Consider the following 26,536-nt stretch of genomic DNA (forward strand, 5'->3'; position numbering starts at 1 on the left):
CTAAACAATCAGAAAGCGGCCACAAACTTGACAAAGGTAATTTCGGGGCCTGTCAACACGTCAACTTGCCGAAGACGTCGCCGCAAACAACAATGGGTATCAAGTCAGCAGAAAATGAGGGATAAGACTTGAGATGTATTGTCATGACCTTCTGTTTGGTCTGTTTTCAGCAGTCAGCTGTCCGGGCAGACAGACTGTACACACAGATTTGTTGTCTGAGTGTTTACGTGGAGTATTGACAAAGCCTCGGATGAAGAAGGGGGTCTATTATAGCACCTCAGGCCCCGCTTGTGCCATCGTTGAATCATATCATTTATCTTTCTGATTGTTTGAGGACAAAATCAATTTGGACAGAACAGCCAACACCAATAAGCCTGGGTAATTACCTTTGTGCTATATGATATGTTCCCAGGGCAGAATAGAAATGTGTTCTCAGCAGAGTGAAGAAAGTCTCCACTGCACCACAGTCAGAAAAGTTCTGCCTGTCATGCAAACCCAAAAGGCGGAGCGCTCACTCACAAAAAAGGTTTCCTTCACTTTGTATGTACCTCTGCATTAGAGGACCCTTGTAGGTGGAGGTGGAGAGAGCTAGCAGCGTGGTTACCTAGTTAGCAGGAGCTCCAGGTAGAGGATTAGCTCAGAGAGTCAAAAGACAAAAAGAGATTTCCACACTTTAGCTCTATTCTACAGTACATAGCATCGAGCATACAATGCCATGTCTCCAAGGCACTATATTCACTAATCATACATGAGCAGTCGATCATAAACTGCATAAGCTGCACTAATCTCTACAAACAGTTTCCACATTCATCTGCATATGCCTACGTTCATATGCAGATGAATGTAGGCATATGCAGATGCCAGATTTTGGCATCTGGTTTCTGTTTGTAGTTTGATTAGTATTAATCACTAATGCTCGAGCAGGCTTTGGTTGAATGCAGGTAAATGGTCTGTGTGGAGAGCAAAAGAGGCAGGAACACATTGGCCAAAATGCAATTCCTGCACCCATCGCCCATCATCGGACGATGATTTGGACTTTTATTGGTTTAAAATTTGCTTTTAACAAAGTAGTGCAGGTGCAGGTTACATTATTCTTTGTAACTCACACAGCTATAGGTATCCTTAGAAGCTTTAACCATTAGCAGCCCTATGGAGCTGTGTTTTTACAAGCAGATCCCCAATTCGAGAACGCATGTGCAAAGACATGATGTACATTCCTGCAAAACGCAAAAACAGTTCATTCAGCAATGTACAATGAAACGCAGCCGTAAAAGTCAGTATTTCTTCATTGATGTAAGAGTAAATAAGAGCACTGAAGGTCCTCCCCCGACTCGCTTCAGTAAGAGTTTGATCGACAAATGGTTCATCCAATCACCAGCTATGAATTTGAAATTTGAAAATGCCTGCCATTTTCTAAACATCTTCTAATGACGGCTTCCCAGATGGATCTTTGTAAACAAACCACAAAATCAAAATTCTTAATTCTCACTGTTAGCAGGCCAAAGCATTCTTCACGTCCTCTTTCAGTACCCAAACAACAGAATTGGTTGTTTGTCAGTGACTCCCTAAACAACATATAGTTAGGAGAGTACCAGTGACGGCCGCACGTTGTGAAGCGGTCGCAGTTTAGAGCACGTAGTTATAGTTGTGAATTGAAATAAAAACCACTGAGTTAGGTTTAGGAAAAGATCATAGTTTGAGTTAAAATAAGTACGTAAATATGGTTCATACTTGGCTGCTTGAACAGACAACTTTTGCGCCCATTTTGTTGGGGAGGGAGGTCTGAAACATTCACTAAACAGGGAAAATATACAAGTTAATAAACAAGCTGCTCTACAGAGACTTCACAATCAATTCAACCTCACTGGATGACGGAGGTTTTCATCGGGCTCATATAGGCCATTTAGATGTATTTTGCACAGGGTTTTGTTTAGCTCTCACTCCATTTCAGCCCATTAGACAAGTGTTAATATTACACGCCCACAGTGCAGAAGGAATTATCTCCACACTCATGAATATTCCAGCAGGGTTTAGGTAGAGGTTTTGGAGCTACAGTATCTTACCCCAGATCTGACTGCTCTCATCAGCCAAAGTCTCTGCAAAAATTATACATAACATCAGTCGCTCTGGAACAAAGACGAAGACAGAAATATAACTTCAGAAAGAGTTGTTGCAAATGTCTCTGTCAGCAAACCATATCAACAATGTATGATACAATGTTTGAAGGCTTTCTGTATTCGCTTTCTTAAATGCATCGACGTCTTTTCATTGCAGCGACACAAAACAAGCTGAAACTACTTCAGAGGCTTGGGAAGACGCAGACTGACAGGGTTCTGACATAAATCGGATCAAATTGCTGTCTTTCGTTGATTCAAACACATGTTCACATCTCAGTACTATTTCACAAGCTGTTGGCAGATACATAATATAGCAAGTTACCAGAAAGTACCACGAAATCATAGTACTATGATATACTTCACAGAGCATACTAATAACAGGAACATAAACAATACAACAATAAAAATGGCACCTCAGTGTTTCACTTAAGATATAATAAAACACAGTAATGTAAGGTAATTAATGGGAGGACATTTGCTTTAAAGCTGCTGTAGTTAATATTTTATTTTGGGGCGACTGTGGCTCGGCGATAAAGAGAGTTGGTCAGAGGTTCAACAGTTCGATCGGCAGTTTGATCCCCGGCTAGTCCCTGTTGATGTGTCCTTGGGACACTTAACCCCAAATTGTCCCCGTAGCCCCTCCCATTAATGTATGCATGGGTGAGTGACATGTAGTGTTTAAGCACTTTTCGTGGTCGGAAGACTAGATAAGCGGTATACAAAGCTATACAAGGACAAGCACATTCAACATCTACTTACAAGTCCATATGAACAATTGATCAAAAAAACTATAACCGGTACCAGGCACCTGCAAAAACATGCATAAGAATTAACTAGCTAGTCCGTCTCCCGCTCTCCTCCTGGCAAAGTATAGTCTCCCAGCACTAGCGAGGACGAGGGACAGCGGGGGGCACCAGCTATTTAATTCTTGTGTCATTTGTGGTCTGATGAACATGTCAACACAATCTAAGCTCAAAGGTCAGAGACAAGAAACTCATCATTCAATAAAAACCTTATAGGAGGATTTGAAATCAAGTGGCATTTAGTCTAGGTCCAAAGTGCACAAAAGCAACAACACCGATGGATTGAACGAAAAAAAAAGCCATTTTTGATTGATTGAAAGAAAAAAAGATGTAGTTCTTGTTTCTGTGGATAGAGACAGAAAGCGGCATCGGTTGAACGACCAATAGTTTCTCAACATGAGGGAATATCCGGCTTCTCTGACCAGAAACCTGCTATTCCAATGAGGCTGAACGCTGTCTTCCAAGCCGCTGAGCTCTGTACCACACTCCGCATACAGACAGCGCGCCTAATTGGACTAATTCCACCCGAGACCAGTGCAACTCTTTCTCCGATAACACAGGAAGATTGATTATTGAACCAAGCTCATGTCACATACCGCGCTCTATTGTGGGTCATACATTTCCAGCCGATGGCTTTAACCTCGGAGTCAATGGAGGTTAGAAAGCGAGATAGAGTTAAATGGAGACATGGAGTGGTGAGGCAGGCGAGTGATTATTGGATCAGACTTGAGTTAAACGTGCTGTGGCACTGACAGTGAAAGTGGGGTTTCCCTTTCCGGTGCTAGACGAGGTTTGAATTGTACTGCACCAGATAAATCTTATGACCTCTCGTGGCTATGAAATATCGGGGAGCTGCCTCCTCAACCTCCACACCCATGATTTGTGGCTCCACAAGGTCATGATGGGTGATATATCTGCCAGGCGAGCTTTACTGGTTTACTGCCAACAGGTTCTTGTCCAAAGCATCATTCAGGGGTTGAGCTGCAAAGCAGCCATAAACCTGATGTACCTTGTCTTTGTCGTCAAAATGACAGATATTTGCAATTTTGATAGACACGAAGAGGGACACATGCTCACGGAAATGTAGGGATAGAAGACAAACCATAACGCCCTCCCTCTGGAAAGCAAAACCTGATATAGCCATTTGCTTTTGATATTTCTTCATGGTTTATGGTGTAAATTTTGATTTGTCGAGATCACTCGATAAAAGGTATATGGGGGGGGATCACCGAAATCATCTGTGATCATCCACTAGGGACCACAACTCCTTTCCATGTCAACCTTGACAGTGGTTGTTGAGATATTTTGCTTTGGCCCAGTGCAGGTCCAACACACATCTCCATCGCTAAAGAAGAAAAATGGCATTTCATGACATCTTGGGTGTCATTTGTTTGTATTTTTGGTCATATTCCTGACAGGAATAGTAGCACTCTACTCGCCAAAATGAACGTACCCTGTGGAGTTTTCACTACGAGTAGCAATATAGAGCAATGTTTTTATAAATAGTCGTTTTTTTGTGTTAACTGATTGAGAACAATGGCACGAAGAGCAATGAGAGAAAAAATGCACGATTTCGAAATGTAAAAAATGACAGCTTTGCAAATGTTTTATGCTTTTATCAGCAGTCAGACATTTAGACAGGTTGCAAACAAACCTCCTGGAGAGCAAAACTTTTTTGGAGGAGAAAACGATGGCCAATTGTATACATATTACCCAATGTGTCTATTGTAGAAATGCATCACACTTTACAGACAGACTTCCTGGTCCCTTGATCTTGAATACTTACCGTAGTTGCGTAAGGGATTTGCCCCATCTGTCTTTGCTGCAGCAATGTGGCCTTGTTGTTGTAGTACAGTGTTCTCATTTCCAGATCAGGTATAAACACAGATTTCCAACAAGGTCAGACCTCCTGTAGGAACGAGCTCTTTTCAGGCACAACCTGTCTCCTACTGCTTTGGTTTACGTGATGTGGAAGTAAAAATATATATATATTTTTTTTATCATTTAGTCCACTTAATTGACTCCCTAAAGTTTTATCCCAGTTCCACAATTACAGCAGGTTGCAGATTTAAATGATAATCTCTTCTTTTTTCATTTAGAATGAACTCACTTCTGCACTCTGTGTCCATCTCACGGTGAAGGGAAGACAGTTTATCCAATTAAAGTGAAACATACAGTGCATGAGTGTGCCCCAGTCAAACTAAATCAACTAACATGCATAAAAAGCAGCTGGTGTGTCAAACTGCAGTCCAGTATCGTCCTTGTTGAGCCCAGTGGCTGGCTTCCTGAAAGAAACCTGGCCATTACTTAAATGATTGGCACTGGCAGAGTGTTTTTTTGATATGTTTTTGATCCTGCGCCCCTCAAGAAGGTCTTTACATTTCTAAAAGTGGGCAAGTGTCTTCCTCTTAATGAGTGCTCCACAGACATTATTCACTTCTGAATATTGCTCTCAGGCAGCTTGACCTGTGCAAAATAACGGAGTTGTACTCAGTCATAGAGTGATGGTAATGAGCGAATTTAATCACAGCTTAAGGCCTTTCACAAAACACGTGATGTCAATTTTAAACTGAGCCGCTGCCATGGTCTTGGAGGAGGCATGAGGACTTTAAGTGGAATCCCACAAAAGTGAAATGAACTGAAATCATATTCTGGTTGCCTCTGGATGCCCAATCAACATGAGTGAGTGTGACTCCAACAACTCCCCCAGAGCTAGAAAATCTAGACGCAAATCTCCGAGATGTGTCATGCTACTAATGTAGGGGCTGGTGCTGCTCTGCAAACAATGAATACAGATTTACATGTTTAAAATGAGTCTGTGCTTTTGGGGGTTTTAGTTGCCAGTTGCAAATGTGCAAATGTAACCCTATATTCATGAAGGTTGACTTGTTCCAGTTAGTGTGGTCTGTCTAAGCAGGCGACAGTTTCAGTTTGGGTAATCTTCTTAGATCCATCACCAACACACCAAGATAGAAGAGCAAATCTGACTACCCTCTATATAACAAACTCAAACCGCTAACTCTAGAAGGGCCGCACAACCATAATCATTGCATCTATAAAATGTGAAGCGTTGCATTTTGGGATCGCTAGCAGAAAGCGGTGTCCATGCCATTGAGGGAATTATATAGAGCAGAAATTAGCCCACTCAGAATTCCCACACCCAAAAAAATTGGCGAAGGGGTTCACGTTTATTCATTTTTATTAGGGACATTTTGGGTGCCATCATTTCCAAATGAAGTGGTTTCATTTCTTGGGTTTCTGCACGGCGTTGTAGCGATGTTGGACTACACATCTCAGAAATTACTTTAGCGAGTACAATGTTATATTAATGACGACCGAAACTACAAAAATAAGTAAAATCCGGACACATCTTTTGATATTTAATCTGTTTACTGTACTCATAAATGTTGTGTAATGAAGTCATAACAATGTTATACAAGTGCAAAATCAGCTTTAAGCAGACGTGCATGCTAAAAGTCAATAGAACTGCATCAGAAACATATATTTACTGCAGTAAATATTGTAGTAACAGACATTCTCACGGTGTGCTGATGTGCATTTGGAGACCGTATCTCATAATTATGAGATCCGTATATAGAAGATGCAGATCTCGTCATTATGAAATCATCAATCAATATAATTGCAAGATTAGCATTTCGTAATTATGATATCTTTTCTCATTCATTCTTTTTGATTATATTCATGAGATGATAAGTTAGAATCAAGATACAGAAAAGAAAGAGATAAGGTCCCTATTTTGGTCTCGGTCCAGTTTGCAGAATGCAATGTGCTTCTGTACTATGCCCGAAAGCCAAAAGTCAATGCATCATTGACACAGAGTGTTATAAACAAGCACCTATGGTGCTTTTTTGTTAATTGGGCCTTAAATCAAAGGCGTTACAGTGAATAGAGCCACATATCTAGAGGGTGGATAAGTAAAATGATTCAACAGCCAACAATAAATAGACATCATAAAAGTGGCAGAAAACCGCGAGGCTCTAGCCAATCTGAATGATGGGAGTAACATGAGAACAGGGACTCCTGGAGCGAACCGTGACAGTTCACACTTTATTTTGCTTCAGAGTGTTATATTTCAAGATAATTTCCACTTCTCTCCCTCCAGCTCATCAGCTCATTTGCATATCCTATTGCAAAGGTTTGGCAGCAACTGACAGCCTTCTAATTCTGTTGTGAAACATCTCTGTCTGAATCAAATGTGGTGCTTTCTCCATGCTGAGCACTGGCACGGCGCACAGTAAGTGGGAGACTCTTATATCACCAAATAACACTGCCATTGACTCATATGCAGATGATCAATACCAGTCAAGCGTTCTGAAGATTAAAACAGAACAACAGAGTATTGAACACATCGCCCTGTAGGAAGCAGGGAGTGTGCAGAATAGATGAGCTTGTCCTCATTAAGAGAACAGATTAGAAAAAAGAGGCTCGATTTTCACTTCTGACACTCAAGAGGAGCGACCCAATGAATTCAGTGCAATTATTAAAGGTGCAATTTGTAATATTTAACTGGCTCTTGCACAAGAATCAACATCAATTATCAGTGGATTGTACTGCAAGTGCTCCCAAGGAAGTGTTTCTGATTACCTTAATTGCTGTTAAGATTTTAAACATTTCTAAACAAGCAGCTCTGGCTCGGCCTGTTTGTTCTGGAAATGGTCCACATTCTCAGGACCCCTGAGCTACACATCCCGTCTGTCTCAGGTGCACAAACAGTTGGACATTGCTTTAAGCCCTTGGAAGACGGAGGGAGCTTCAGACTCTCATGATGCTTCAGACTCTCATGATGCTAACTTCAGCTTTGACTCCAAGTGAAAGTGATATAGTGAAATAATGTGATACTTAACCAATTACTTTTGATACTGAGTAATGTAATCTTACTACTTTTTGAAGGTGTAATAACTAAAAGTAATGTATTGCGAATTCCTGAGTAGCTTGCACGTCACTGTTTGTAGCTAAGCTGACAACTTAAATGAACAACCTGGATAAATGAGCTGGAATCATGTGCTACATTGAAGCCTTCTGAGTCACCACAGTCATCTCTACATCACTGGAGAGCTTAAGGAACTGAAACTTAAAGGTCTTGTGAGATTTTCGTGTCTTTTTTTTATTACAAAGCAGGTCTAGTTCTATCTCAATAATGTGAAAGTATTCCAAAAAGTTAAATCCGCAGAGAAACTGTGCCTTTTAAACGAGCCGTCACGTCTTCCGATAGGGTCTGATGTTAAAGTCACCTGGTAGCCGACACACCCAGTGAATCCCCAGGTGTAGAGACGCCATGAAAACGGCGACAAATGCATAAAATAAGGAAATGCTGACCAATCAGAGCAGACTGGGATTCTTCGTGATGGGGTGCTTAAAGAGACGGAGGCTAAAACAGAGCATTTCAAAATACCGGTATATTCAGACAGACAGTATATATACTTTTTTTAAACATTAAAGCAGGTAAACAATATGTCTCTTTTAAGAAATCCTATGAAATAATAAAAAAAGATAATTACAATTAATTAATTGTGGATGATTATTTAATGCACTGCCAGTTCAAAAACCCCAAGCAAATACAGAAATGTGGCAACAGGAGTTTCCGGGCCACACTTTAAACTCATGAACTGTATGTACTGTGTGATTTGAAGCCAGCCATTACATGTTATTAAAGTTTGTAGAATTGAATTGAACTGATTGATTGCATCACTTAAATGTTAACGCCTCACGCAAATACTCACATTCCACTGTAAATGTGCCTTATTTGAATATTTTAAAAAATGAATAAAAAACGTTTGTTTTTTTATGCAGCGAATCCTTTTCTAACTAATCTAGTGAACTGTGTGGACGTCTGTCTGCTGTGTTGACTAATTATGTAAATGACATTTTTAGTTCATCAGAAGTTCAGGCAGAGTTGGCGGGGGAGGATGAGATAATTTGAGAAATCATTCATTCTATCAGCCATTTGCATTTCTTCTAAGGTCTCCAACATGACCCGTTCACTTCCCCGTCTCTGGGATGAAACATGATTCATTCATGATGCCAGGATAAATACCTCTGCTCTCAGATCAGCCATGTATTTGTTCAGCTTCTCCTGTGATTGATTTAGTCATTTACTATACTGTTCATGACATTATGAGCAAAATGTATGAATAAAGGCATACATTAAAAAAATGAAAAATTGATTTACCCTAAGTCTAAAAAAAACGAAAGAAATCTGTTGACTGGGCAAAGATACGTGTACCACATATATGTGTTACATATACAGTATATTATAATTGAGGGAGTTATCGCTGTTTGACCATAATTGTGATTGATTGTCCCAAAGAGTAACAGTATCATTCACAGCAGGTGACATGTTTATTGTTGCTTTGTTTCAGAGCGAGTCCACAGATCCACAACTCATTCATAAAGTATGTGTCTGTGCCATGTCAGTGGACTCTAAATTTAAGTTCAATGCGGCTGTGTAATTTAAACAAATGGTACAAGGCGGCATCAATTGAGCATCATGGGGGCTTGAAAAGTCATGTATTTACTCTAATATTTCACTTTTCTCCAGCACTCAATCAACCCTCTCCCAGCGCTGTGGGAGAAAGAGTGAGTGAGGAAATTGAAGGCAAAGGCTGTTATATGTAAGAATCCCCACACCGCACTTGCTGATTTATTTAGTTTGCTCTCCCTCGACTCTTTTCCCTCGCTTACCTCTCCTTTCCCACTCACTCACTCTCCCTCTCTCAATGTCTTTCTCGCTCTCCCTTCACAATTATCTCTTATAGCCTGTGAGGTGATTAATGGGTTTCATTTGACATCCTCTCCTACCCTTCGCCGAGCACCAACAAATAAAACCAGGGCCCAACACACAAATTGTCCCTCAGAAGAGCCGTAAAACTGGAGGAAATACGGGGGCTGCAAAGACAATGAAGCAGAGAGATCTGGCCTTTGGAAAGAAAAACATTTGCTGAGGAACGGCCTGGAACGATTTCCTCCGTAGCCTCTCTCCCAAGAGAAATCCCCCTACTGCTAATCTACAGTTATTGCTACTGCCGACGGCAGTCTCCAAATTAAAGAAGGGAGGGGGGATAAAAAACACTTAGACCTTATCGTCCCTCCACTACCCGTTGTTATAAACACTTTTCTTTCTCTGCGTAACAGAGAAGCCTCACAAACTGACATTATTTGCCTCGTCATTGGCTAAAAAACTCTGAATGAGAAAAGGTAGAACCTATCGACTCAGAGTCAATTGATCTTTTGATTTTTTTTTATCAGTGGTTGCTGGAGGAGCATTTAAAGCTTGGATTTGGGAATATCACTTACCAAAGCCTTACTGAGGCCATAGAAATCCAAATATGGGCAAAGACTTTGTAACGTCCACCAGACTAGTCCCTTGCAGAGTTTAGTCATACACTACGATGTGCCGATTGAATGGAACGTGGTTGTGACGTTCATGGTCCCCAGAGGATGAATCCTACTAACCTCAGTGATCTCCTGACTTTTCCTCTTCCACCACCATCAGGTAAAAGTTTTTACTAATCCTACAAAATGTTTCAACATCACTGAGATCACTGGATGCACTGACAAAGTTTTGCACAGACATTCACGGTTCCCAGATGCTTTATCTTACTGAATTTAGTTATCACTTGACATTTCCTCTAGTGCCACCATGAGATTCATTTGCTTTGAGGGAATGGCTCAACAATTATTAGATGGAATGCACTGAAGTATGATACACACATTCATGCGCCCTCAGGATGAATTGTAATCATTATGGTGATCCCTTGACTTTTCCTTTAGCAACAGGGCGTCCGCAAACCCTTGGGGGCTCAAAGAGTTGCTGCGATAGGGGGGAGGCTGGGCTGTTTTTTCCAAAAATTAAACTTGGCCCATTATGTTTGGCCGTGGTGGTGCAGTGTACAATCTGGAGCGGACCCTCCATAAAGTTAAAAGTTAGCGGCCACTTACGGACTTTATGAATTGAGTTGAAGGCTCTTGGCACTCTAGGCATCACAGATATGCACTGTAATGGTAAAATATGTATTAGCATCATGGAAAGTTTTTGAAGAACATAGTGTGACATCTCAGTATAATGGAGAAGTAAAAACAGGCCCTGCAAGACACAGATGTCAGCACATAAAGACCTGTTTTCTTAACTGAAGACATGTTCACATACTCTGTTTCTCGGAAGGGTCGTTTAAAACAAGAACATAGAAACCACAACCGACTCACAGTTGAGCTACCTGCATGAACCAGATAAGACCAGACTAGACACTTCCTGCATGGAGTCATGTGGGGCGGAGGCCTCTGTAGGTATAAAAGGATGCTGAATGTTGTATCTCGTTGAAGCTCACACCACAGACTGCTGAATGAGTATCTGTGGTGCACTCTTCCCTTGCAAGCAAATAAATGGACAAAGACAACTTTGAATCTTTTGAAGACTTTGTTATTGATTTGTGAACAACTCTCTCTTCTCCCGATTAACATAGAAATCTTCCATCACAGCACCCCTCAAGTCCTTACATCTGCAAGTGCAGAACAAGTCTGCACATTTGGATTCAGCGAGGAAGTCCCTGAGAATTTGAACATATCAACCACCACGGCTGACTGACATCAAATAAACAAACCTACCCCGAAACCATACTTTCATTCTATATAAAACATACAGCCATCAACTGCACTGTAGTGCTCATTTATAGTCACATAAAAAAGATATTATTTTACAAGGAGCCTTTGTTCCACAGTTTTTCCAAAGAAATGTACAATCAGTGTCCAATGCATCTGATCACAACCATTTCTTTCCCTGTACATTTTTAGACAGAGGTGGGCCTCTCCTTCATGCTCGAGGCCATTTCTAGCTGTCTTATCCATGAGGCATGGTGGGAAATGCCAGCCAATGACATTCAGCTCAGTAAAGGGTACATCAGTCCATCTGCTTTGCAGTTCGCAGCTGTCTGTCCACTTACCAAACCTGTCTGGGCATCATTACCGTATGTCCACCGCCCTTCCGACAACTGGACCCTATGTGAGACAAATACAAAGGGAGCCCTGAGGTCATCCAGGAGTGGAAGTACCCAAGAAGGACAAAACTAATGTTACTATCTGCCACGCTCACTGCTACAGCACTACTGTGGTGATGTAAGTATCCTAGCATGCCACATCATCATCAGCACATACAGCATGACATTTAATTCACAACCAAAGGCTTTTCATGATTACATGTCGTATTTTCCCCGTAACGATGATCAAATACCATTAACATGCAAACGGTACACAGGCAGAGTCATGCAGATATTCAGTTGCTAAATAGCAAATGGTAGAATAGCACCCACACACCCGGCCACAGCAAAGGTATTCAGCTGAAGTGGATCTCCAATCAGCAAAGTGCCGGGACACACCACAGTGTTTTACATTAACAAGGAAACCAAAGCAATGTGTAAGTAAGGTACGATATAAATCATTCAAATCATCTGTCTGGAAACCTTGAATTTATCGCAGAGTGTGGAATGGGAAGGCGGTGTGGCAGCTCGGGGGGGCGTCGGAGCCTTTCAATAAACATATGAATAATTTTGTGAGAGTCGTTACAGTCCGCCCGCACGCTTCATCTCAAATCGATGCATTGAGGATAAATGAAATGCCACAGAGAGCTAGGGGAATGACTAAGCGGAGGAAGAAGGAGCAGAGCATGAGGCGATATTACAAGGTGATTAAAACAGTGTCTCCGTGAATTGCTACGCTGGGAGGCTGGCGAACAATGAGGAACAGGGGTGTAAAAGAAAAAGGCAGGAGGCTATCTGTTAACCCTGATTTGTTGGGGAAGCTCCCCTCAGAATGAGCCCATTTCAGCTTCTACATTTCAGTGTTTGTAAAACGTCTGGCAAAAAAAGTGTTGTACATGCTGGTGGACTCGTGCGTCAGCACAATCCTGACTCTAACTGCTTCCTTAGAACATAATACTCCAAATTTTCCAGCCCCTTGACAAGTAGCACACACAGTTTAGTGATGCGTAACGCGAGTATAGTGATGGTAGCAAATATTGCTTCTGTGCTTGTATACTGTATATGTGCTTAATCATAAGCTGCTAGTAAGTGCTGTCATTGTTCTGTCAGGATTCCGATGCTCGATATTGAGAGGAAGTACGTTTGGTTCCTGCTTTACTCTGGATTAAACTAATCTGATTTGAGCCTGGGATGAATCTTATTGGATTTGTGCAGCAATGCCATAACCCGTCGAGGCAGGGGAGTACTAAAGAGGAAAATAGGTGTGGAAGGACGAGAGGGGGGCGAGACTTGATCAAAAACATAACAACTTTAAATCCCCCCCCCCCCTCCTTTGAAATCCAGAATGAGCGAATGTGCATTAAATCTGCATTTACTCACTAGACAAAACGGGGGCATTAGGACAGAAGACGCAAGTTATTATGTTCGTACAGCAAAATCCTTTGAATTGCAGATGAAAGCATGTAAGACCTATTAACTGACTCGTAATAGGCCGGTGGCACACAAGCTCTTATCAAAACACACTGTTATTCAGCCCTTGGCAGACAATAGTGGTGGTATGGAATAGCCGGGTATGTTATAAGGATGATTGCAGCTTTTGCTTCAAGGGTCCTGTTCCCTTTACAAATGTCATATTTGCGTAGCTTGAGAAGAGAAAAGAGAAGTTCATAGCCGGAGTGTCTTTTATCCATGGGCTGACGTTTTTTTTTATTTTTTATATTGCTCAGCAGCGGAGTGATTTACGCCATCCTGGTAGTACAGCCTGAGGGGTAATACCATCAATTTGGCCTAATTCAGTTTCAGTGACAAACCTCTCACACTGGGTAAACCCATTCCCTCTGATCACCTCTCTGCTTAAGTGGCCGGCAGTTAAGAGTGTGTGCTAGTAGCACAAAGCAGAGTTTCCCAATGTGGCACCGCGACAACAACTTTTTAAGTCAGATTGCTGTCAAAACCTGAACAATCCCAACAGGTACAACACTGTCTGGTACCATAAACATATAAACACACCACAAGGTCAATTAAGTGACCTTTTGATGACATCACATGATCCTTATCAGCAGTTAGAGATGGATGAGAAGTCCTTAAAATTAGCGCCTTTTTTCGGAATTTCAAATCCCATGACAACTGGGAAAAGTCCGACTGATGATGAAGATCACGACGTGATATGAACAAAAGCTCTGGATCCGCTACTTAGCGGACCTTGTGATGAGATTGTTATCCCCAGTTTGTTCTTCAAATTTTAACCTGGTCTTAAATATCTTTCGACCAATCACAAAGTCAACACTGGGTGAGCTTGTGGCCGTCAAAGTTGTTAGTCACAAGAAACACGACCAGAAATAGGAGGACGACATGCGATTAACGTCCTCAGCCTCCAACCGGGGACGATGCCGTGAACAATGCCACTGTTTGCCCACGAACATGCCCAAGTACCATTTTACAGGCCAATTGTTCCCAGTGCAGCTTCAAAGTTCCATTTCTAAGATATGCAACGACTTCCTTCAACAACTTCTAAAAGCTTTAGTAGCTACAAATGTGTTTTTCCTAATGTTGGTGATATCTCTCCATAGTCTGGACTGCTTTCTGCTGAGTTAAATCCTTTATCGGGTTTCCTCCCAGAGTTCCAACTACTGTCATCCTTCCCTCTCGCCCCATAGATATCTCATCTTAATAACAAAGCCAACCATGTGTGATATTGGCTATGCTGGCTTTCCAATGGCCACGATCCATCCACTGCACTCCCAACAGTATTTTGCTTCACCAATATTGAGGAAACCATGGCTATTCTAGCTCAAATTTTCTATCCAAGCGGACAGGGGCACAGAAGTGACTTGAAATAAATCAAATTACCCTGCTGGTCATTATGCTCTGTCTCTCGAGGTGAAGAGCTCGTATTCCTGAATTCCGAATTATGCCTCAGATTCAAAATTCACTGGGAAAAAAAGTAATAAAAGTAAACATGCCTGTGGATCCTGTTGTACTTTATTAAAGAACAAATATATGTCTTTAGTCTTACTTTAAAAAACGAGGTGCAATAAGGAATTCAAGCGCAACTTATCGATAAACGCTGACGTTATGATGCTCAGAGGTGTTTCATATTCCTCCAGGTAACACAACAGCATCAATTAAATGAGATACCCTTCAGTCTGTGCTGAATTTGCTCTGGGCATTCAGCTTGCAGATATACTGTGCAGACAGTGTTCCTCCCTCCAGGCTTCTATCCATTGTCTCTGCACAGCACTGCTGCCATTTGTTACTATTTTCCCCCGCCTTGGACACAGGGGAACAAATGCTGCACACGCGTGACCTGCACGGGGAAAAAAGGGGAACCCGGTATTTCTCTGCACTTCCATCAGCGCCACCAGCCAATCAATTAGAGCATTCTTTCCTCCGCGGCGCAGTTCCTGCTTTTAAAACATGCCCCGTGTGTGTGTGTGTGTGTGTGTGTGTGTGTGTGTGTGCGCGCCTCTTTTCTGTCAGTGTTGTGCTTGTTTCCATGGCAATGACTCCCGTGCTCCCACATTCTCTACTTCTAGGTAGGCACTGCCGGGGTGACACTTCTTCGCTGAAGAATTTCTCATCATTACAGCTCCTCCGCTCTCGACTAAAGAGAGATATTCCAGCAGTACGCCAATTGTCCTTGAGTGTGCTCCAATATATTTTCATTCATATCTCATTGGAAGGCTCGAGTGTTTACATTCGACATACCGGAGTGGCTTTTATACTTGTGTCTCTGGGTGTTAGGCTGAATGAAAAGGGACGAGGAAAAGGAAACAGACTGGGGTGCATTCTTTTCCTTTATACATGATAAATGTCAAGGGGAAATGAGAAAGGTCGAATGAAGCACAGCATTATGTTTCTAGAAGTAGTAATGCTTTTGCGTCATGATCATGTCATTTTTAAGTTATTTCATTCTCATGTCACAGATTTGAACATTATGCTTAACCACTGGGATTTTTTTGGCACCCCCTGAATTTAGCCCCCGCCGCCAACACAAATTGAACATTTCTTCAAGGTCAGCTCTCCCACATTTCACATCGCCGCACCCCTCCTTCCACCGGCTCTGCTGACGTTGCTCAAATTCGAACTGATTTATCCGGCTGCCTTTGTATGATTCAACAAAATGACAGACTATAAGAGGCAGAGCTGGAGCAGGAGGGACGTGCCGCTGCACATAACGGCCTCTAAAGCCATGCATTACAACAATAAGCTCTTGATAGGGTTTCTGGCAATGTGCCTCTTTATTTTTTTTTTGGACAGTCATTTTCGTTTATGCATGGGAAATGCTTGCAGCCAGAATGCACAGGGATGAGGGTCTTGGAGAAAGTCAATTAGCAAATCGAGCTTGATTTAATGTTCCCTCCGCCATCTCATCATGCAAAACACTCAAGCACTGTGGTGATTTATCACGTGCCAATCTTTCCCACTTCCAGCGAGGACCGCACAGTGTGTGAAATGGATCGAGTCACTTTGTTGTTTCCTTTCTTCGCTTGTTCCAGGCATATGTCCATAGATGCCAAATGAAAGAACCCCGGTCTGTTTTCTTTGGAGAGCATATGCTCGTGGCTCAAAGACAACAACAAAAAACGCTCATCCTTTTTTACTCAATTTCACAGTCTCCTCACAATCTCCACTTTTCCCTTTCCCATTATTATATATATATATTTATTTTTGTTGCGCTCATTATAATTAGCTTAATTACATCTGAGGAGCCACCTTGCTGACAATGTTGCTTGCGTCATCAAATTTGCAAAGTCGAGGGTGTCGCCTGCCTGGTGACACGTGGAGAATGTGAGTGACTTCGCCGCAGCTGTGTGAAAGCACAGAAGAGAGCTGAATGCAGTGTATCAAGCAGGCAGCCGTTGTTACAGACAGGCGGAGCAGGTGAACAGGTACATTTTTGCAAATGTGCAATTCCCTCCCTATCCTCCCTCAACATTCATCTTCAAGCTATCTGTCACGACATAAACTGTCATTTCTGTTTTCGGGCATCTCCTCCTGCACTCGTACATTTTAGTTTTCCTTTCCACGCCAAATGCTACATGTAAACTAAGGTGAATGTGAGTTGAAAATCTGCTACTGGTGCTACGGGTCTTTGAACTGAGAAGATGTGACATTTCCCTGAAAATAGTTGAGCGGCGCTGGCCAAAGGCCCAGTGTGCTGACAGGGAGCCTTTGTCTGTTTGTGTGTGTGTGTGTGTGTGTGGGCCCTGTATTAAATAAGAGACAGAATAAGTGCATGTCCAGCTTGTTGGGGAGTGTCGAGTATCACAGCTCTGGATGGCAGGAGATCAATGGAGGTGGCTCATCCACACACTCTATCGGCCGCCCTGCTCGCTCTCTCTTCATCCTTTTATCTCCTCCCTCACAGACCCTGGTAGCGAATAATGCAAAGTACCCTCATTTCTCATTTTTCGGGCCACTCTCCTACGAATTGCACAGCAACACGAGCGATCAGTGCGCAGGCGTAAGCCCCCGCAGTGCAGAAGCTGTTTGGGAAACAAAAAATACATGTTTAGGTTTAGGAAAAGATTGTGGTTTGGTTTAAAATAGCTACATTGGTTACGTAACTTACACACATGGCGTTAGTTGACTACATAAGTTAACAAAAGTAAGGTAAAATAAGTCAACATTGAGTTTTTGTTTCACACGGCACACTAACGGCTTTCTCCTGTGAAAGTCGTTCGTTTGATGTGTCCGTCCACCCTAACTTCCACTTTATGCAGATATAGTCGCTCTTTATACTACGCCAGCTGACATCCTTTGAGGCAGCTCAAAGCGATTACTTTGGTTATGTACACATTACAGTGCATTACTTTTATTAGGTATAAGCACGACGAGTGAATGAGAACCTACCTCGATCTTAATGACCCTAAACAAAGGCAGACAACTGAGCACATTTTGTGCATTTGAAACATTTGAAATTAAAATTTTAAAAAATCAGTAGACCTAATGTTCTGCTTATGTCATCTTTTGTGTGACACAAGACGCACACTTTGGCATCACAAACACCCCAAAAGTTAGTCTTTGCATAATCCGAATTGGATCCTTTAGTGCAGTAAAATTTAGAAAAGTCTCGAAGAGCCATATAAGTAAATTATTATGTCGTTTATGAGTGCCGGGAGCAGCAGTAATCAAACTCCCTCAGCCAGAGAAAGAATCTCATAAGTATGCTCTATGGGCAGAAAAATATGAAAGCCTGAAAAAAAAGAAGAAGCTTTTTCAGTGCATGCAGTTCTCTTAATACATCCATGCATTCATTAGCCCCTTTGTGCCGGGTAAAAGCCCACATCCTTCAAACTCCACGGCCCAGTTTCTAACACAAGCTCTCACTTAACAACTCTCCACTAGTCTCAAAACCGTCAAAACTCCTCCAGAGCCACTGCAGACGCTTCCTTTTCAAAGGCTGCGTGGTGCTCTCATGACTAGAGAATGAAACCTTCACTTGTAATCATCAACTTTTTCATGATTAATCTGGATCTTCTGCCTGTGCTCGTTCTGCTGCTTCTCCTTCTCCCTCTTTTCTTCATCTCCTCCTCATCACCTGTTGTACCGCACTTGTCCACTACAGATTCACCTGACTGCACTTGTCGTCAGCCAGCTCCCTGCACAGCTGTTTAGCGGTTTTGCTCATTAGCTCCTCAGCAGATCCGGAGACAGTGTCCCACGTGCACTGGCCTGATTGTGTGTGTTTTGTAGCTGATGTAGGGCTTGAGCAGTCCCTGCTCCTCACATCAGACTCGTTGCCTGCCGATCTTGCATTTTAACTCCCTTATGCAATAAGTAGTACAACACACACATGTGCTGGAGAGGTATTGATTGGGCTAAAGTTAAGAGGCTGTAACCTGGCAGCGTTGTTATTGACTGTACTGCATTGTAAGATAGCTATATCATATTTGGCTTCCACGTTATACAGTGTATTAGATAATACGTTTAGGGGATGAAGCCCAAAACTGCAGTTCTATGAAAGGCCACTTGATCCCCGTAGACCCCCCATGTTAAAATGCCCAACAGAAATGACCATGTTTACAGCCTGGTACAAAATAACGTTTTGGTCTCTATAGCTAATATCTGTATCTGTTCATGTCAACTGTAAATTTCGACATAACTCACGCTTTTTTAGATTATATTAAGGCGTAAAGTTAGGCACAATTGAGGGCGGGGCTGCTTTGAGTGACATGCCGTGGATGACTCGCCAGCCGCCAGCTGTCTGCACAAATCAAGCAAAGTAATAAAGTGAACTATAAACATTATTACATGTCAGCGGTAATAAATCAAGCTGTGATTGGACAGTTGATTGTTTTTCATTTCAAAAAAGAAAAAGCTTCCTTGCGCCTCCTAATAAAAACGAATGACAGGTTAGAACTGACAAGTTCATGCTGCTCTTTGTTGGACAACACTGTAGTTCAGTACACATCTCCACTGTTTTTCTGGCTTGCGATTTGATTTCAATGTTCCAACCGTTTCAGCTATTCAGCTATCAAAGAGAAAAAAAATATTTGTTCTTTTTACGACACAGTAAATGCCCACATCAAAAGGAAATGCATACAACAAAGTGTATTGTTTTCCACTTTCTTTTCTTCATCTCTCTGATTGTTTCAGGTATTTTAAATCTTCCAGACACAAAGAGTCGACTGGTCAGTAACACCTTGGCTCCAGCGTGGTCAGTAGGAGTTTTAGGTGTATTTGATTTGATGGTGTTAACCAGGAGGGAGCTGCATCTTGAATTGTACTGTGACAGGATTGCAGAAGTAAATGGACCCATGCGAGTGAATAGGAGCCAAGAGGCATTGCTTAGAGGGAGTATTAGAAGAAAAATATTCCGCATGAAGTAGTCTCCCCGACTAGACTGTCAGTACGTTCCATTTAGCCTCTCTCACAGAAGAGTGAGTGGGCATTATACGATGCAGGTAATGACTGCCGTCAATTGTCGTAAAGGTGGAAGCCCTGCCTTCATGTTTATGCACTTGGAAGCTGCTTTCACGTCCCATTTCATACATCTTATTTACTAATTAGCTGTTATGCTAACAGACACGTCAGTGTAGTAGACAGAGTTGGCTCCTGCAAACCCCCCCATTACCAACCAAGAGATGATGACCTGCAGGACTGGCTCTATGAATACTTCGACCATCTACCTGATTCAAACAACAACCGTCCAATGTTAATGATTTCATATATGTACATTTTCATTCAGAGTGTCTCCCACAGTTTCTAAGTGAAACGGGGCTTTTCTCTCCAAATGCCATGTGTTGAAAAGAACAAGGAAGTTAGACTGTTCATCGCAGCTGCCACTAGATGATGTTGCCATAGTAACACATCAGCTTCCTCAGTCACGTGGTCCATATTTTTTGGTGCGTGACATATAGTCAGATTACATGCTGCATGGTTGCCATGGTAATTATCAAGAGTGTAGCAGTGGGTATTAAGGACTTTATCTAACATGCCTCAGGTTTACAGTGCCTGCTGCCCTGCTTATCCCCCCCCCACCCTCTTAAACATTTAGGTGCGCAGCACAAATCAATAAGAGGCCATTATTCAGTGTGACACCTCCTCCAAAATAATATAGTAAATCAAATGAAATGGAAACTTAGAAAGGTCATCTGTAACACTTGCACCACCCTTCTTTCTTGATGTATTTGTTTTCGTCAGCAGTTTGGAGGAATCGAGTGGTGAGCATGAGTTTCTAACTTCTAAATCTAAAAACGCCATCCTGCACTAGAAACGTAATAACACACGACAGACCCACAGCAAACTTTTAGGCTCGCTTGTTTTTACAAATACAGTCAGAAGGCGATTTGAGGGGACGACGACACGGTTCCACCGATAGATTCACCGATCAGACTCTTTCAGTCCAGATAGCGACACTGATACCTGGGCTTTAGGTATCGGCCGATAGACCGATGTGATACCAGTGTTTAAGCTGTATGCCTCACTGTGTGTAAGTGGCTGGGATCATTCTTTTTTACGTAAAGCAACATTGGGATTGTATTGAACATCGCTTTCCTAACTTTGTAAAACATAATGGAACAAATAAACACAGATATAAATTTAGTGAATTGTTAATCATTAAAAATAATAATTCATGCACCAGCGGTAAAAAAAAGTCTTCAAAATGAACACCTTTTTAATGCAGCAACAAACTGGTCAAAAATCCAGTATATAATATGTAGACATGGAATTGAATTGAATAGATTGACCCTATTGTCCCCGCTATACCCGATCCGTTATCCGATCAGTCCCTCCAGAGTGCATTGGCAGAGGGGTCCTTCAGTTGAGTAGTCTACTCTGCCTGACTCACTGACCCCTGTATCTGACTGAGGTCTGTGCAAATTAGAATCTGTGGCCCTGACCATGGCTCTGAAATATTAACAGCAGCAGTATAACACATCCTTCCATAGAATATGATATTGTCCTTCTGAATTCAAACTCCAGCCCACAAAAGGGATATGTATGTCATCAACCCAGACAATGAAAAAAAGGCACAATGAAAACTTCTCAAAGATGAAATAGCACCTTCTCTTTCGTATTAAAAATGGTTTCTGAAAGAAAAATATAAAAAGTTGATATCATAAGCAACAAAACGCACCCGTCCTCAATCCTCTCAGGGATTTTGCTGTCCCGGACTCTCCAGCTTTTGTTTAGCTGAATTCAGGTGTCACAATGTAACTGACATTACTGTGTTATTTTGCTGAGTGGACCTATGACTGTTCCCTATTGTCATTTGTCCCATTGACAGCTGTGGTCTAAGGCTGAATGAAACTCTACTGTTCTGTTCTACATTTAATCTAAATGAAATTTTCAACTCCACATTGCAACTTTCGAAACTTTGAAGGAAAGTAAATCTATCTGAATAAGCTGTTTTGTCTTTCAACCCCTGGTCTTACACGATACATTTAGGGATGAAAAAAGACACGTAGAACCTTGTGTGATGTAAAAAGTTGCTTGCAGAAACATTCCCATGATAGTAAGTATTTTTTATCATTTTTGGGCTTCAGGGAGATGTGTCTGGCAGCCGATTGTGATTGGCACCACTTTGCCCACCAGTAGCATGAAGCGGAAACTAACAAATTCCAATATTACAGCCTTTGCAATATATATTTTGTCTGCGCTTGCGATTTCAGTCTGAAATTCCCACTAGCAATGACTTTGAAATCTGGAAACCTGAGAATAAATTCTGACTCAGTGCCTCATAACTTTTGGCAAGGGACCAATCGCAGGGCGTACAACTCATTATGTGGTGCTGCGGGAGGATTTCGGGGATATGCTGCATGTAGTTAAATGTATATTTGTCTCTTGTTTTTTTTAAAATATCGTTTGAATTATATGGGCAGTCTTGCTGCTCGAAAATACATGCTAAACCTGTCCATGAGAAGATTTCCCCTTTTAAAGCATGAGAATTTCCCAGAGTGATATTATAAAATGTGTAACTAAACTGTGTAACAATAGCTGGTTAAATGGGTCTTTGCACACACAAACAGGAGATGGCTCCTGAGTAATCAAGCAAAAGCAAATTCTGAAAAGCTGCCAAAACACCGGATTAAGTGATTTGTATAATGGAAGCATATGGGCAGACAGATATTGCTACCACTTGACAAAAATGAACTCAATTACAATAAAATTTTATATTCTCAGTATGCTCAATTAACTCAGTGATGTAACAGCAGACTACACAGTCGAGCATGAACTTTGAAAATCCCCCCTGCGTATTCCCATTCATTCCTGGTAATAAAAAAAACAATCTTACAGTAAAATATATACAATATAAACCGAATATACCTGTGAAAAGGTACCCAGTATTGACACATTTAAATTGAGTTTGTGTTGAATGTACTGTACAACAATCAATGCAATGGAGCCACTTGCACTAAAACCATATATGTTTATGTTAAAATACCATTACCCTGTATGGTGGTGCTGCAACAGGGAGATTAGAAAAAACGAGCACATCTCTGTGGGTGTAATTGCATTTTAAACATTTAAACATCTCCTAATGTATCTGTTAATTATGGAGTAATTTGGTGAGGAAGCTCAGTACCGTGTCTTGAAGTATGTCTATAGATTATGGTAAACACTGTCCATTTAGGATGTTGTATTTATTATTTGAGTGGTATTCAGCAAGAGAGTAGATACTGTCAAAGACTTGGTAATATTGGATTTAAAGTCAAATCGAGCATTGTAATTAAATTGTATTTACTAAAGTTACTGGTATACTGTAAATAAATGAATACTGAACTAAAAAATAAAAGGTTGTCTTTTTTTCTTTCCCCTGACTGTGCAAACCAGTGCTATCCTATAAGTGCAGGGACATTCCCTGATTCCTTTAAGCTGCACTGATCAATATTTGTATATTAATAAATTGAATCACTGTGTGTAATGTGATAGATGTCAGTCTCAGTAGCAGACCCAGAGACCATTATCACCTGACTGAGATTCAGTCACTTCTACAGAGCGTTTTAATCCTCCTTTTTGCTCATTCTTTTTTCTCTTAAGGCTAAAAACACACCAAAGCAGCGATGAAGTGCGGCCTGCGGAGAGCTGCTGCGCAATGTCTATGAAGAGAAGCGGCCGCCACCCCGAGCTAAGCGAGCTGCAGCCATTTGATAACACGGCGAAGTGCGTCCAAACTAAAAGTTGAGGAGAGTTTACGTTACATTACAGTCATTTAGCAGACGCTTCTATCCAAAGCGACTTACAATAAGTGTATTCAACATAGGTATTCAAAAGAACTACTAGTCACCAGAAGTCATAAGTGCATCTCCTTTATTAAACAAGCATCTAAGAGCATAAACCAGTGCCAAAGTACAGTGCAGAAACAAACTAATACGAATACAATAAGTGCAACAAACTAATACGAACACAATGAGGGCTGAGTGGAAGGCTCAGGGTAGTACTTCTTGAAGAGGTGAGTTTTGAGCCTGCACCGAAAGATGGGCAGCGACTCTGCTGTCCTGACGTCAGCGGGGAGTTCATTCCACCACTGTGGGGCCAGGACAGAAAACAGCCGTGACCGGGTCGATCGGCCGTAGGGACCTCTGAGCGACGGGGCAACCAATCGCCCCGAGGCAGCAGAGCGAAGTGGTCGGGCGGGGGTGTAGGGCTTGACCATGGCCTGGAGATAGGAAGGAGCTGTTCCATTCACTGCCCTGTAGGCTAGCACCAGAGTCTTAAACTGGATGCGAGCTCTTACAGGTAGCCAGTGTAGAGAACGGAGAAGGGAAGTTGTGTGGGAGAAAGTCTGATGGCCGACGCCGGGGCTCCGGCAAGTAGTGAGTTGCAGTAGTCCAGCAGGGAGATGACAAGAGCCTGGATGAGCACCTGAGCCGTCTCGTCAGTGAGGAAGGGGCGAATCCTCCTGATGTTGTAGAGTTTAGCTTTTGGCGGCGAATTGCGGACAGACCAGCCAACCGGTAAAGAGAACCCTGTGACTCCTGTGACATGTTGACCAATGTCACAAAGAACTGAAACAAATGAACACGTCCTGGCCGCAGGAAAATGTAATTATTGTGGCGAGCCTGACGCTATCTGGGGTGATTTTGGCGTATGGCCCACAAGACAGACGACACTAGTTGGTGTATGGAGCATTTAGCAGTTTAAGGGTCATAGTGTGGTGAGCTAAACAAAAATGTAGGAAAACAATGATGCAGCTTTAACGCACCAGCCCTAGCAACTAAACTCTGACCTTCCAGGTTACAAGTAAGGACAAATAAATACATTTAGAGATGAAATATAAAATGATCATTGTCAACCTGACATTCGGATGGACATTACAATTCCCCTTTTAGCTTAACGTACATCAAACTGATGTTGATTCATGTGTACTGCCCCATCTGAATAAATAAATAAAAATGATTGTAGGTTTGAATTAATCTATTATTATTATAATTATAATCTAAAGGTTCCCTGTAACGTCAAAGCCAGTGGGCATTTCAGTTCGGATTAAAGCCTCAGACAGCTACAGAGAACATCGCCAACTGTTTCCTGAGGTAAAGAAAAAAAAAAGGGTTTAGAAAGGAAGGCCAGACGGATAGTTGATTGAACTGTTGCCATGTAAAAGTCTCTATATTTGCTGTCTGCAACCCCAGCAAGACCACGGCCGTAAACCCCCCATCTGAAGCATCCAATTCACCCTGCACACTTAAACTGTGCCCACAACTGCTGTACAGAATGACTCAATCCAGCTTAGCAGATACACAGCAATACTCAAATCCCTCTTCCTTCTAATTCACACTCTCGAGGCGGGGTGTTAATGGCTTACACAACAGATGTTCAGTATGCTGCGTTTAGGTCCATGTGAGCTGAAGCCACCCACAGTCTTCGACATGCATGACAACCTGTGACTCTTTCTCCGAGGCAAAGAAAAAAAGCCTGTTCACGCTGCATCACACTTATGATGCTCGCACGGGAACCCAACGGAAACAAACATGCGCGTGAGCACGAGTGCACGCACAAGCACACGCAACACGTTGAAGACAACATGCAAAACAGTGAGTGTGGGGGAGAGAGCGTTAAATACGAGGGGAATGGATGGAGGAGGTGACAGAGGGGAAGAGAGCGACGGCAGCTCCCATCTGCTGGGGAGCTGCTGATGGGCTTCCTTGAGAGAGAGAGAGGTATCCACTTGGATCAGAATGTATACACACTAATGCAGTAATGAGGGTTATTTGACAGAAGTGTGCTTTATGGCGACAATTAGAAAGGGGAGGAAAGTTGCCTCATCATGCGTGGAGCAGTCAATTTTGTAAACAGCTGCTCTTCATCTGATTGGGAGGAGAGCGCCTGCGTTCATTTCGACAAAATACGCTGATCAAGGCTTTCCTGAGGAGCCCCGACAGAGCTACACAACCACACCTGAGGCGAGGCACATTTTTTTCCCAGGTATAATTATGAATCTCTCTAGTCGAGAAGTTGTGCACAAAACAAGTCCAAATACATTGAGCATAAACAATTCAGCCTTGTAAATTATTTATTTTTTTATCCCAGGAAAGGCCAGAGCACTCGCAAAGGCTAAAACAGGTGCGATGTGTTCATCGGTTTGACACTTTGACCCCGAGCTGTACATGAAAGGCCGCCACATTCTCTATTTTTCTCACGCAAGAGCTGATCTTGTCATAGGTAATATTTTCACCTATCTCGCTGCGCGGTCACATCAGCACATTGATTCTAATGTAATGGGATTTTGCCTCCCGCTGACATCTTGCAGTACATGTGTGCAAAAAGCCTGCAGGATGACAGTTTAATGCTGTATTCGTCTCATATGGGAAAGACGGTAGAAAAGTAGCTGTCACTTCAGCATTCAGCTGGTAGATATTGCGAACAACACAGTTAACCTCAGCTTAGAAGTTACGGTATCACTACTCTGAAGCTCAGGGTGATGGGATGGATCCTGACATCTGTGACTTCCTGAATTCTGACTGTGTGTCTGTATATATATATATATATGTTCTTTTTTTTGTAAAAGGAGCAGCCAACATCTGTACAAAGTAAAGCTTTTCGAAGCATTTTCAATGCTCCAGGCAAAATCTAAATCTGCAAACATTGTAAAATATGTAGCACTTTTGTTTTATTGTTGCCACCCCGCGGCATGTCTTTAAGGATGGCAATACTGGAGCGTTGGTCTGTCCACCGC

Source organism: Anarhichas minor, unplaced genomic scaffold (genome assembly GCF_050575085.1).
Source record: "Anarhichas minor isolate MPS153535 unplaced genomic scaffold, ASM5057508v1 ptg000003l, whole genome shotgun sequence".
Taxonomy (NCBI): Eukaryota; Metazoa; Chordata; class Actinopteri; order Perciformes; family Anarhichadidae; genus Anarhichas; species Anarhichas minor.